General features: G+C 41.1%; 1 long non-coding RNA gene across 1 annotated transcript in view; it reads left to right on the top strand.

The window, feature by feature from the left end:
• LOC145510055 (uncharacterized) overlaps positions 1–11,601 on the top strand; it is a 30,649-nt gene extending 19,048 nt beyond the window's left edge. The window contains exons 5-6 of the long non-coding RNA XR_014056651.1: positions 1,106–1,219; positions 11,386–11,601. This is a non-coding gene — a long non-coding RNA (uncharacterized LOC145510055). The remainder of the gene's footprint in view (positions 1–1,105; positions 1,220–11,385) is intronic.
• The last annotated feature ends 1,118 nt before the right edge of the window (positions 11,602–12,719 follow it).

Consider the following 12,719-nt stretch of genomic DNA (forward strand, 5'->3'; position numbering starts at 1 on the left):
TTCTTGCCTGGATAATCTCCTGGACAGAGGAGCCTGGTGGGCTACAGCCCATGGGGTCCCAAAGAATCAGGTACAACTGAAGCGACTTAACATGCAGGCATAGGCTTTAGTTCCCAAATGGCTGGATTTCTTGATTTCTTATAGTAATTCTATCACTTCTAGGAATTTGGGGTCCATGCTTCACATCCTTGCTATGATCAGAAAAATTCATTTAGCAAAGAGCAAAACTGAAACCCAGAAAGAAGTGACTTGTCCAAGGTCACCAAGAGAGTGATTGCTTAGCCATGACCAGACTCTGGTTCTTCTAAAACATACAGCAGTACAGAGCAGTGACTAAAACTGGCTGTGAGACACTTTCCTTCAAATCCCACCCCCCAGCTCTGTCAGTTACTTGTCTTGTGGCGCTTGGTAACTTGTCTAAGACTTTTCCCTTTGTAAAAAGGGGACAATAATATCCTGGTGTCAATGGGGTTTAAATAGGTCATGTATGTGAGGTTTATTATCATAGTCAAAGCATTCCTTTCTAAAGAGGTGCTCAATAAACAATGATGATGATCATAATTTGTATTTAGGGGACTTTACTCATCATTTATGTAGTCAAAGCTATGGCTTTTCCAGTGGTCATGTATGGATGTGAGAGTTGGACCATAAAGAAGGCTGAGCATTAAAGAATTGACACTTTTGATCTGTGGTGCTGGAGAAGACTCTTGAGAGTCCCTTGGACTGCAAGGAGATCAAACCAGTCTGTCCTAAAGGAAATCAGCTCTGAATATTCATTGGAAGGACTGATGCTGAAGCTGAAGCTCTAGTACTTTGGCCAACTGGTGCTAAGAGTCAACTCATTAGAAAAGACCCTGATGCTGGGAAAGACTGAAGTTAGGAGGAGAAGGGGACAATAGAGGATGAGATGGTTGGATGGCATCACTGACTCATGCGACACGAGTGTAAGCAAACTCTGAGAGGTGGTGAAGGACAGGGAAGCCTGGCATGCTGCAGTCCAGGAGGTCACAAAGAGTTGGACACAAGTTAATGACTTAACAACAACAATTCATCAGTCAGTTTGTTTCCTCATTCATTTATTGACCCACCTTTGTTTTATTGTCAGATTCTTACTGGATATTGGGACACCAAATACATGTAAGACATTATCACTGCCTTTGTGAGCATCGAGGTCTGATGACCTGAGGAAGACTGATGAGCAGGTGGCTTGATAAAGCAGGTTGGTGTCACACGCAGGTACATTCGAAGGCAGTGCTGGGCTCTGTGATGGTGGGTCTGTAGTGTGGAGAGAACTTTATTTGGTTTCTGTCTCTAGACAGTGTGTGCCGTGTCTCTACAAATGCATCATTTTCTAGGTGAGTGATGTAAGAAACAGGAGCCCATCAAAGATGTGACTGTGATATTTGGAAGCGACTTGAAAGTTTGAAGACTCTGGATACCTCTTTACAGACACACATGAATATACACTCTCTTTATATCACTGCCACAGCTGGGGATTCACCAACTTGAGCATCAGAATCACCTAGAAGCCTCTCTGTACACAAACCCAAGAATTTCTGACTCAGTGGGATGGGGACGCAATTCAAGAATTTGCATTTCTCAAAAATTCCCAGGCTATTCTGACATTGTTTGTCAGGAAGGCAGACTTTGAGAACCACAGGTCCGCTATTAATACAATGACTCTCATCCTGGCTGTTCATTGAAATCATCTGGGAAACAAACAAGCGAAAATTATGTAGCAATGCCAGAACCTGACCTCCCAAATATTTTTTCAGTAGATCTAAGATGGAGCTTAGATGTGGGACTTTTTATCTTTTTAAACTTTTATCTGTTTCTTTTAAAAATTGTAAGCAGATTAATGACTTTTTTTGAAGATTTTTTAATGTGGACTATTTTTTAAGTCTTTATTGAATTTGTTACAATATTTCTTCTATTTAATGTTTTGTTTTTTTGGCCGTAAAGCATGTGGGATCTTAGCTTCCCAACTGGGTATCAAATCCACACCCCTTGCATTGGAAGCTTAAGTCTTAACCACTGGACCACCAGGGAAGTCCAAGATGTGGGTATTTTTTCAAAAGCTTTCTAGGTGATCCTAACATCAGAACTGAAAATTATTATTTTACAAACTGGCTAGGCTTCTTTCAGGGAACACAAGCAAGGCAAGATTGGAGCTATCCATAATATTTTATCTATTTAACTCTTATCAGTTGATTAGTTCACCCAAACTTCCATCCTCTTTCAAGCTTCTGGTCAATATGTGCAAAAAACAATATATTTCTATAAAGTCAAGCTTTGTTATCTCAAGCAAATCCTATCTTTTTGTCACATCTCAGGAGATGGAAACAATCAGTGTGCTTGGATGAATCTGACAGGGCAGAGGCATTGCACTGCAGTGTGGTATCAGGGTCCTAGGACCTCAATTTCTTCTTAAAAAGATCAGGATTTGTTCTACAAGCTGGGTTGTGGTGAAAAGTGAGTTGCAGGCAACTAGGCACTGCCTGATTCTCTTTTCTTTCTCCTCAACATATAACACAGAAATGTCAAAGTTGCCCATTGTGAAATTCCTGGATTCTACAAGTTTCTAATTATAACTGTAGATACTGGTGTCTAAGCTCCCATCATTTGTTGACCCCATCACCAAACCTCACCACTTTTAATAAGATATTTTCACTCTTTGCTCACAGATGGAAAACTGAGACTCAGAGAGATTAGCTATTTTCTAGAGTAGAAGTTGCAGAGCTGAGATTCCTTAATGTTGCCCATCAGTGCTTCTACCTTGGTTTTTGGTCCAACATCCTTTAGACACTCCTAAGTCCCATCACAGTCAGCATAGTTGGAAATTCCAGGCTGCATTCAAGGCTCACTGTGATTCAGGGCCATGAATTTAATGTGAGATTTGTCAGTTTGGTTATAATTTTCTCTTAGTATGTCTGGCTCTCTGGGTGCAAGCTTAGAGTAGGCAAAGCATTGAGCACAAACAGCAATGACGTTCTGCTAGGCTTAAGACAATGAAAAAAATAAAGGGAGTAGAGGGGATATACATGGAGGATAATCTAATGATGGGCTTTGATATCCAGCCTGGAAAGCCAATGTGTGTGAGAGTGAAGGAGAATAATAAGGAGATGGGATCAATGAATTGGAGGTTTCCATGGGGTTGAAGAGTTGTTCCTTTTTATGGCTGAGTAATATTCCATCATATATATATATATCCATTATATATTCCAGTAATATTCCATTATATATATATATGTACGTATATATGTATATATATATATATGTATATATATATATAATATCTCACATATTCTTTATCCATTAGAAGCACAGACATAGAGAATGTATGTGCAGGCAGAGGGGGAAGGAGAGGGTGGGATGAACTGGGAGATTGGGTTTGACATAAGTACAGCACCATGTGTAAAATAGATAGCTAGTGGGAAGCTGCTGCATAGCACATGGAGATCAGCTCAGTGCTCTGTGATGACCTAGATAGGTGGGAAGGGGTAGGATGGGAGGGATGTCCAAGAGGAGAGGACTTGTGTATGCATATCTCTGATTTATTTTGTTGTACAGCAGAAACTATCACAACATTGTAAAGCAACTATACTCTAATTTTAAGAAAAAAGGAGTTGGAGAATAGAGAGAATGAGCTGGAAAGTTAGACAAAAAGAAGAATGGAATAGAGCATGGTGATTGTGGGGGGTGTACAATTCCTGATAAGGACAAGGTCGGGGGTGAAACCAATGGTGTGAGGTATTAGGTTGGGTGATTAATCACTCAAGTGGAGTAAGTCAAAGAATTCAGTGGCCATCCCATGAAAGACTCTTCTAGAATGAAAGCTCACAAACTTTGCTTGCATTACCATCACTGGAAGCCTCACCTACACCCTGAGTTCCCCCCACATCTGTCGCAGTCCAAGAATCTGCACTCCAAACATGTTCCTGTGAGATCCTCCTGCTGATGTTCTGGGACCACACTTGGAGAATTATCCTGGTGATCTACAAGGATATTGAAATCATGGAGAATCGTGTCAGGAGTAGAATCTTAACTATCAGGAAATCAATTACAGGTCCCTTGCCAGAATACATTTTATCACCAATTAGAGAAACATATGGTCTAGGCCAATGAGTCTGAAATTTCATTGTGCATCACAATTATCTGGGTAGCTTGTGAAAAATACTAAGTCCTGGAGAATCCCAGAGATTCTGAATCAATAAATTTACTGTGATATTCAGAAATATGTATTTTAACAAATGTCAGAACGGTTTCCAAATCAAGTGGTCAAAGGGCCACACTTCAGAAACATTGGTGCAGAGTTAACTTTGCAGTTCAGCTTTGTCCCATGGGGTCATTTATCAACTCCTTTGAGGTGTAGATTTCTTGTCTGTCAAATGGAAATAACTAATTTGCCCACAATGCTATTTTGAGGGTTAAATGGAACACATGTGAAAGATTTTTTAAAACATTAATCTCTATCAACTGTTGAATTCTAATTAATATAAAGAATATTTTGTTGGGAGAACTTTATCTGGTGCATTAGTTTTAAAGGGAAGAAGGATGAGAAGAAAAAAAGAATGACTAGCTACTATATGTGGAGGAACTGTAGTAGGTATTTTACTTCTGTTTTTTAAGTTTTGTCCTCACAGCAAACAAGAATCAGGTAAGGAAACTCCTGGAGTTTACAATGGGAGTAATCAATCAGAATGTTCTTCCTTTTCAATTTTTAACCAATTGAGAATAAACACAGAAACCACATGAGAATAAAATGCCTTAATGATAAAAATCAGACTAGAAGTAGAGATGAACTTCCTACTTCCCACTACTATCTCTCTTTCTCTTTCACACACACACACTCACACACAACCCTTGTGTCAATTATTAATGCCTCCTTGGTGACTCAGACAGTAAAGAATCTGCCTGGAATGCAGGAGACCCAGGTTCAATCCTTGGGTCAGGAAGATCCCCTGGAGAAGAGAATGGATACCCACTCCAGTATTCTTTCCTGGAAAATTCCATGGACAGAGGAGCCTAGTAGGCTACAGTTCATGGGGTCACAAAGAGTCAGACATGACTGAGCAATTGCTTTCACTTTTCACTTTCAGAGATGAACTTCCTACTTCACACTGCTTGCTCTCTCTCTCTAACACACACCACTTGTGCCAGTTATATGCTATTGTCTCTTGGCTCCAAATCTACTCTTTAATACCCAGCCCTTTGGTGCTGGGGCTGGGACTCTGCGTTTGTACTTTATCAGCTGCTCCCTGTTAGGATCTGCCAATAGAGGGCACTAGAAAGAGAGAGTAGGAGGCAGGAAGGAAAAGGAAGCTCCCATCTGTTGGCTTCCTGCCTTCTTCCTATTCCTGTGAGCATCCCCCAGCCTCACTTCTTTATTTCAGTGGTGGGGTCTTCCTACAGCAGCAGTTGAATCTAGTTTGCAGCTTTTTTAGCACTTTCCAAAGCAGCCTTATGACAGTCCCCAGCCCCCACCCCTCACACTCCAGTCCCCAAAACCACTAGCCTAGCAGGTCCCTCCCCAGAGGTCTGGGTCCTGGCTCCCCGAGCCCTCCTCCTCCAAGCTTCTAAGTTTAATAATTCAAGTCTCTTCCTGCTGTTCCCCCAGCCCTATGGGTGGTAGCTGCTTCTGGCAGTTACGATCTCTGTGATACTCTTGAGTTCTCTTTTATCCTTTCAGTTTCCTAGGTAACAAGTTTATACTTAGTTAACAATTCTTTATATTAAATTCCCTCTTTTCAAATAACTGGTGTGATTTCTGTCCCCTGAATGAGCTTTGATCAACACACACACACACACACACACACACACACACACACACCAGGCAGAGCAGATAAACATATCCAGAACTCCTCCCTCCACTCCCCAAACCCAGGGTCAAAACCTGCTCCAGAGAGCTTGCCACATGGAGGAATGTGTGCATGGGTAGGTTTATTCCTTATTCCAAACAGGAAGTGGGAGCCAGAGAGGAACAGAACCACACACTTCCAGTTCCCTGGTGAGGACACTGCTGATGGTTTAAGTCACTCTTTCCCTGGTGGATTTTCTCAACATTGAAGTCTTCACTCAATAACACCCTTACCCCAGCCTGTCATTCACTTCTTCTCTGTGAAGTTGCAGTTGGCATAGAAATCGTCTCCTTAGCAAAGACTTACATAGGTTACATCCCTACCTCAAACGTATAGGTAAGTGACCAGCTCAGGCTCCAGTATGTCTGATGCCAAGTCCTAATTTCCCCTTTAAATCATGTGACATTTCTCACCAGCTTAAGTTCCATGACTGGGGATAGGGGCCAGATGTCAGCCCACATTTCCGAGGTGTATTTTCATCCTTTAGGAGGAAGAGAATGATCTATGACCTGGAGAAGAACTGGCTTGCCTTGTGCATCACCCACCCCAGACAGAAGTACCTCCTTTTCCAGGGTTCCCATTTTCAGCAATGGCCAAGCTTTTCAAAACCAAGTTACTTCTGATTGTTCAGCATTGGGGCTCGGGGGTAGGTCTTACAGATCACTGAGGTTTTCATCTTTTCCTCTCTCTTCCCCGCCTCTCAACTCTCTCCTACATAGACTACACGACAATAGGGCTCAGTATGTCCCTTCAGTATTGGTGTTGTTGTTCAGTGGCTAGGTCATGTCCAACTCTTTGTGATTCCATGTACTACAGCTGAAGAATTGATGCTTTTGAACTGTGGTGTTGGAGAAGACTCTTGAGAGCCCCTTGGACTGCAAGGAGATCCAACCAGTCCATCCTAATGGAAATCAGTCCTGAATATTCATTGGAAGGACTGATGCTGAAGCTGAAACTCCAATACTTTGGTCACCTGATTAGAACAGCCGACTCATTGGGAAAGATCCTGATGCTGGGAAAGATTGAGGGCAGGAGAAGGGGATGACAGAGAATAAGATGGTTGGATGGCATCACTGATGGAACGGACATGAGATTGAGCAGGCTCTGGGAGTTGGTGATGGACAGGGAAGTCTGGCATGCTGCAGTCCATGGCATCACAAAGAGTTGGACATGACTGAATGACTGAACTGAACTGAACTGAACTGTACTACAACATGCCAGGCTTCCCTGTCCTTCACTATCTCCCAGAGCTTGATCAAATTCATGTCCATCGAGTCAGTGATGCCATCCAACCATCTCACTCTCTGTCGTCCCCGTCTCCTCCTGCCCTCAATCTTAACCAGCATCAGGATCTTTTCCAATGAGTCGGCTGTTCTAATCAGGTGGCCAAAATATTGGCGCGTCAGCTTCAGCATCAGCCCATCCAATGAATATTCAGAGTTGATTTCCTTTAGGATGGACTGGTTGGATCTCCTTGAAGTCCAAGGGACTCTCAAGTGTCTTTCTCCAGCACCACAATTTGAAAGCATCAATTCTTCAGTGCTCAGCCTTCTTTAAGGTCCAACTCTCACATCCATACATGACTACTGGAAAAACTATAGCTTTGACTATATGGACCTTTGTCGGCAAAGTGATGTCTCTGCTTTTGAATACACTGTCTAGGTTTGCCACAGCTTTTCTTCCAAGGAGCAAGAGTCTTTTAATTTGGTGGCTGCAATCACCATCTGCAGTGATTTTGGAGCCCCTCAAGGTTGATTTATATTTTTCCCATTTTTGTAGATTTTTTGCCACACTCTTTCAGCCAGTCCAGTGGAACTTGGCATCTCATAAAATCTTTTGTTCAGGTGTATTTTGCCTCTCAGGAGAATGAATTTCCTTGGGGGCAGGGACTGCCTTTTGTTCATCTGTGTATCTCTCTGCCTCAGAAGTTCTTATCCAGGGTTGAAACTCATGGGGTTGGGAATTTGAATAGAAACAGAATATATCTTTATTTTCACTTATCTCTGACAGAAATTCAGGATGTCCTTCAATTGTGAATGTGGACATGGGTCACAATAGAATCATATAATAGTAACTGTGACTTTGCCACAGTTAGAAATCCCAGAGTGTGTTTTTCTATCATATTACAGGTTATTGCAGACATCTCAGAATACGCTGGGCTCATCACTGCTCTGAAACTATGGTAGCTATTCAGTTGCTACTTATGCTGCAAGATTGTGTTATGATGTTTAAATAAAGAAACATACATATTACTTGCGTTGAAATTTTTTAGTGTTTTGAAAACTGTATTTCAATATAATTGGTTTCTTTTGTAATTCTCTATTTTATTTTATGAATTTAAATACATTATTCTAAGCAAGGAATCCATAACTTGACCAAACCAACAAAAGAATCCTTTTCTTAGTGTCTAACTCTGTGCCTTGTTCTGTTTGGTGAATGAAGTATATAGTGAATGAAAGAATTAGACTAAATAATTTTTCTTTCAGCAAAGACTATCTGATCTAAATTGGTGTGTAATATTGGTGTAACAGATATAATTGGGCAAATCAATCCTTTTAAATTCATAGTCCTCACTATATATCAAAACAAATTCAAGTGAATTAAAGAGTTAAATATATGTTATGAATTAAATGAATTTGATTCATTTACTCTTCAGTTCATTTTTTGGGTGTCTGCTACATGCCAGACACAGTTCTAAGAAATAAGATACAGCAATAAATAGAAACTAATTCTTGGTCACACTTGGTACTGGAACAATTGAACTTCCGAAATACAGTTTACCCCAATCCGTGTCTTGTACCACATATAATAATTAACCCCAAATGGATGACATTCATAAAATTAGATCTTAAACCTACAAACTTTTAAAAGCAATCATGGCAGAAAATCAGTGTAACTTTAAATTACAAAAGAATCCACTAAAAATTTTATAACTTGGACTTCATCAAAATTAAAAAAACTTCCACTCTTTGGCAGACATCACGAAGAGAATAAAAGATATCACAAAGAGAAGATATTTGCAAATCTGATATCTGATAAAAGACATGTCCAGAATAAAGAACTCTCAAACTCATAAAAATAAGGAAATAAGCATCCAATGAAAATTGGCAAATAATTTAAACAGATATCTCACCAAAGAACACACATGGATAGGAAATATGTTCATAAAGAGATGCTCAGCACAATTTGTCATTGTGTGGTCGTTGTTCAGTCACTAAGTCATGTCCAACTCTGCAACGCATGGATACAGCATGCCATGCTCTTCTGTCCTTCACTTTCCCAAAGAGTTTGCTTAAATTCATGTCCATTGAGTCGGTAATGCCATCCAACCATCTCATCCTCTGCTGACTTCTTCTTTGGCCTTCAGTCTTTCCCAGCATCAGGGCCTTTTCTAATAAGTCAACTGTTTGCATGATGTGGCCAATGTATTGGAGATTCAGCTTCAGCACCAGTCCTTCCAATGAATATTCAGGGTTGATTTCCTCTAGCATCGACTTGTTGGATCTCCTTGCAGTCCAAGGGAGCCTTAAGAGTCTTCTCCAGCACCATAATTCAAAAGCATCAATTTGTCATCAGGGAAATGAAAGCTAAAACCACAACAAGACACCACCATTTGCCTATTCTGATGACAAAGAAAACAAAAAAAACTGACGGTTGACAACAGCGATCACCCAATGCTAAGAAGGATTGGATGAACAACTGGAACTCTCATACATGCTGTTAAGATGTAAAATAGTCCAGTAATTCCGGAAAATAACTGGGCACTTATATAATTAAGCATGTACTTACCATATGATTTAGCAATCTCACTCCTTGGCATTTACCTAAGAGAAATGAAAGCTTATGCTTACCAAGCAGTGTGTGTGCAAATATTCACAACAGCAGTCTCAATGAAAAACAACACAAATGCCCTTAAACTAATGAATGAATAAACAAACTATGGTAAAGCTGCACAATGTCATAATTATTAGCATTTAAAAGACAGTATTACCTAGACATGCAACAACATAGATGACTCTTCATTGTATTATGTTAAAGAAAACAAACCGTAAAGGCTAGAGGCTATGTAATTCCTTTTGTATGACAGTTCTGGAAAAGGTAAAACTAGGGAAACAGAAAACAGATCAGTGATTGCCAAGGACTGGAGTGGGTAGAGGAGCTGGCTACAAAGGGCACAAGGAATTTTGGGGGGGACTGTTTCATATCTTGAGAATGGTAGTGGGTATATGACTATGTATTTGTCAAAACTTACAGAACTCTACACTTTAAAAAGGCAGATTTCATTGTATGCAAATTTCACTTTAACAAAAATGGAAAAATAGGCAAAAAACTAAACAAATCCCCAGCTTTTGTGGGGAAAATGGATTAAAAATGGCACAGATCGGGTCTGCCCTGGCGGCTCAGTGGTGAAGAATTCACCTGCCTATGCAGAAGACACGGGTCTAATCCCTGGTCCGGGAAGATCCCACGGGCCAAGGGGCAACTATGAAGCCTGTGCTCTAGAGCCGGGGAGCCACAGCTACTGAAGGGACTTCACCCGAAAGCCTGTGCTCTGCAGCAAGAGAAGCCAGCGTGATGAGAAGCTCATGCACTGCAATTAGAGAATAGCCCCCAGTCACCACAACTAGAGAAAAGCCCGGGCAGCAATGAAGACCCAGCACAGCCAAAGATAAATAATAAAATAAGTAAATTAAATTTTAAAATTACACAAACCATTAGAAATCAGGTGATGCGGAAGACTGTAAAGAAGAACAGAGGACCAGAAGGAGGTTAGAAATGCAGGGCGTGTGTTTAAGTTTACAAAGGCCAGTCAGGGGTGCCCTGTCTGCTCTTGTGAGTTTAGGACAGAGACTGGAAGAGAGTTCATCGCATTTCTAAAATTGCAGAACGAAGAAAGTGAATCTTTATGAAATCTCTGCAGGGGTGATGCTTTTCTAAACTCTGATGGCAGAAAAAGATAAGTAGATATTCCTTTGTGGTGTTTAAAAAATTCTGAAAAACCCAGCCCCTTAACATGTTGTAGAAGATTACAGGCAAGGCAACTGGTGCTGGGGTGTGTGCCTTAGTGTGTGGCTTAGAACTTGACCTGAGAGGGGGTCTCAGGTAGAACATGAGAAAGAGGGAAGGAGGAGGGCACTGCAGAGAAAGAAGAGCATCATGATGGGATCTTTGGGAGGTCCCCTCGTGTACCCTAATTCAGAGCCCTGATCGCCAGCCCCAGGGCCAGCCATCACAGCCTCCACACCCTCCTGTCTCTGATTGGAGTCTGGGAGGTTAAATGAGTCATTTCTCTTTGCAGGTGCTGTGATCAGGTGCCCTTGTTCTATATATAAAACTCCAATGCTCCTGTGCAGATATCCAGAAAGCTCAATTAATCCCAAACATCCATTCCCACAGAGATGTCCCAAAATAAAATCTTCAGCACGTGTAAAGTGGCTTAACTGTTTCCTTGATTGAATGAATGAATTTAAGTTTATGAAGGGTTTTTTGTGAGGAGGATACTGAACTTTATCCCCTGATTTCACAGGCAGCTGAGGAAGAAGACAGGTGCTCACGTTTAAGCTGAGGAGTTTGTGGCTGGACAAAGAGAAGAACTTAACTCACTAAGGACTGAAATGGAAGAACCGGCTGCATGGAGCGGTTAGGGAAGTTCCATCTACAGATGTTCAAGGAGAAAGGAGATGTGTCAGCTGTCTCATTGAGCCTTGTCGATAGAGCAGAAAATATACCCTATCATATTCATCTTGAACTCTAGATATCTAGCATAGTACCTGATACATGGTAGACAAGCCTGCCTGAAAAACATATTTAAAAAAGGGACTAGGGGAATGAACTGGTGAAACAGTGCCAGTGATGCAGCAGATACAGACAATAATAAGATGTGATGATTCCCTAAAGCATCTGTCTCAGGGCTCTAGGACCACAGTAATGCCACATAACAAACAATTCCAAAGCTTTAGGGAGGGTACGGCAGTAGACATTTAATTCTGCTTATGATGAGTTTGAGCAAATTCCAGGAGACAGTGAGGGACAGGGAAGCCTGGTGTGTTGCAGTTTATGGGGTCATAAAAAGTCGGACACGACTTCACGACTGAACAAAAACAATGAATTAATGAGCTGAGTGGCACGGCTGATTCTGCCTTGGACCTTTCTGTCTCTGCTGGGACAAACTTTGCTCTGTAAGGCCACCCAATCCGCCATCCTCCATGCTTGTTTTCACGGTGGACTCAAGGGCCCGAGAGAGCACAAGTGTGTAAGAACCCCATTTCTTCTGCCACATTCCTGACCAAAGCAAGTAGAAATCTAGTCCAGATTTAGGGTGTTTGGAAATAGACTGGCCCTCTTAATGGGAACATCATATTGCAAAGCTTGGATGGGTGTTGGGAGACTTAAAAAAAAAATGAGGACTTTTTTGCAGTCGTACTATAGCACCTCCTTTCTAGTCATTCTCTTCTTTAAAAAAAAAAAAAAAGGTAAATTTTAAAATGCTACCATAACAAATTTTAAAAGTAATGAGGCATATATAAAAATGTAACTACATTGAGTTAAAAAGAAAAATTGATGTAGGAGGTGGTATAGACCGTGCCTTAAAAGGTAAATGTTTTTGGCAAAGTTGAGATGAGTCACAGAGGAATAAGCAGGAACGTAGGCACAAAGGTAGGAAGAAGCATGATGTACTCAGAGGTGGGGAGAAACGGGATCCAGGGAAACAGCATGTAGGGCATCAGTGGTGGGAAGAGGAGCTAGTTAGTGTAAGGTTGTACTATGCAAATATCCAGCTTATTTACATTTATTTGCTTACCATTCATCTTTCCTACTGGAGTGTAAGCTCCATGAAAGTAAAAAACTTCATTTCCCCAG

This window comes from Giraffa tippelskirchi, chromosome 1 (genome assembly GCF_054371585.1).
Source record: "Giraffa tippelskirchi isolate mGirTip1 chromosome 1, T2T-mGirTip1v1.2.pri, whole genome shotgun sequence".
Classification (NCBI taxonomy): domain Eukaryota; kingdom Metazoa; phylum Chordata; class Mammalia; order Artiodactyla; family Giraffidae; genus Giraffa; species Giraffa tippelskirchi.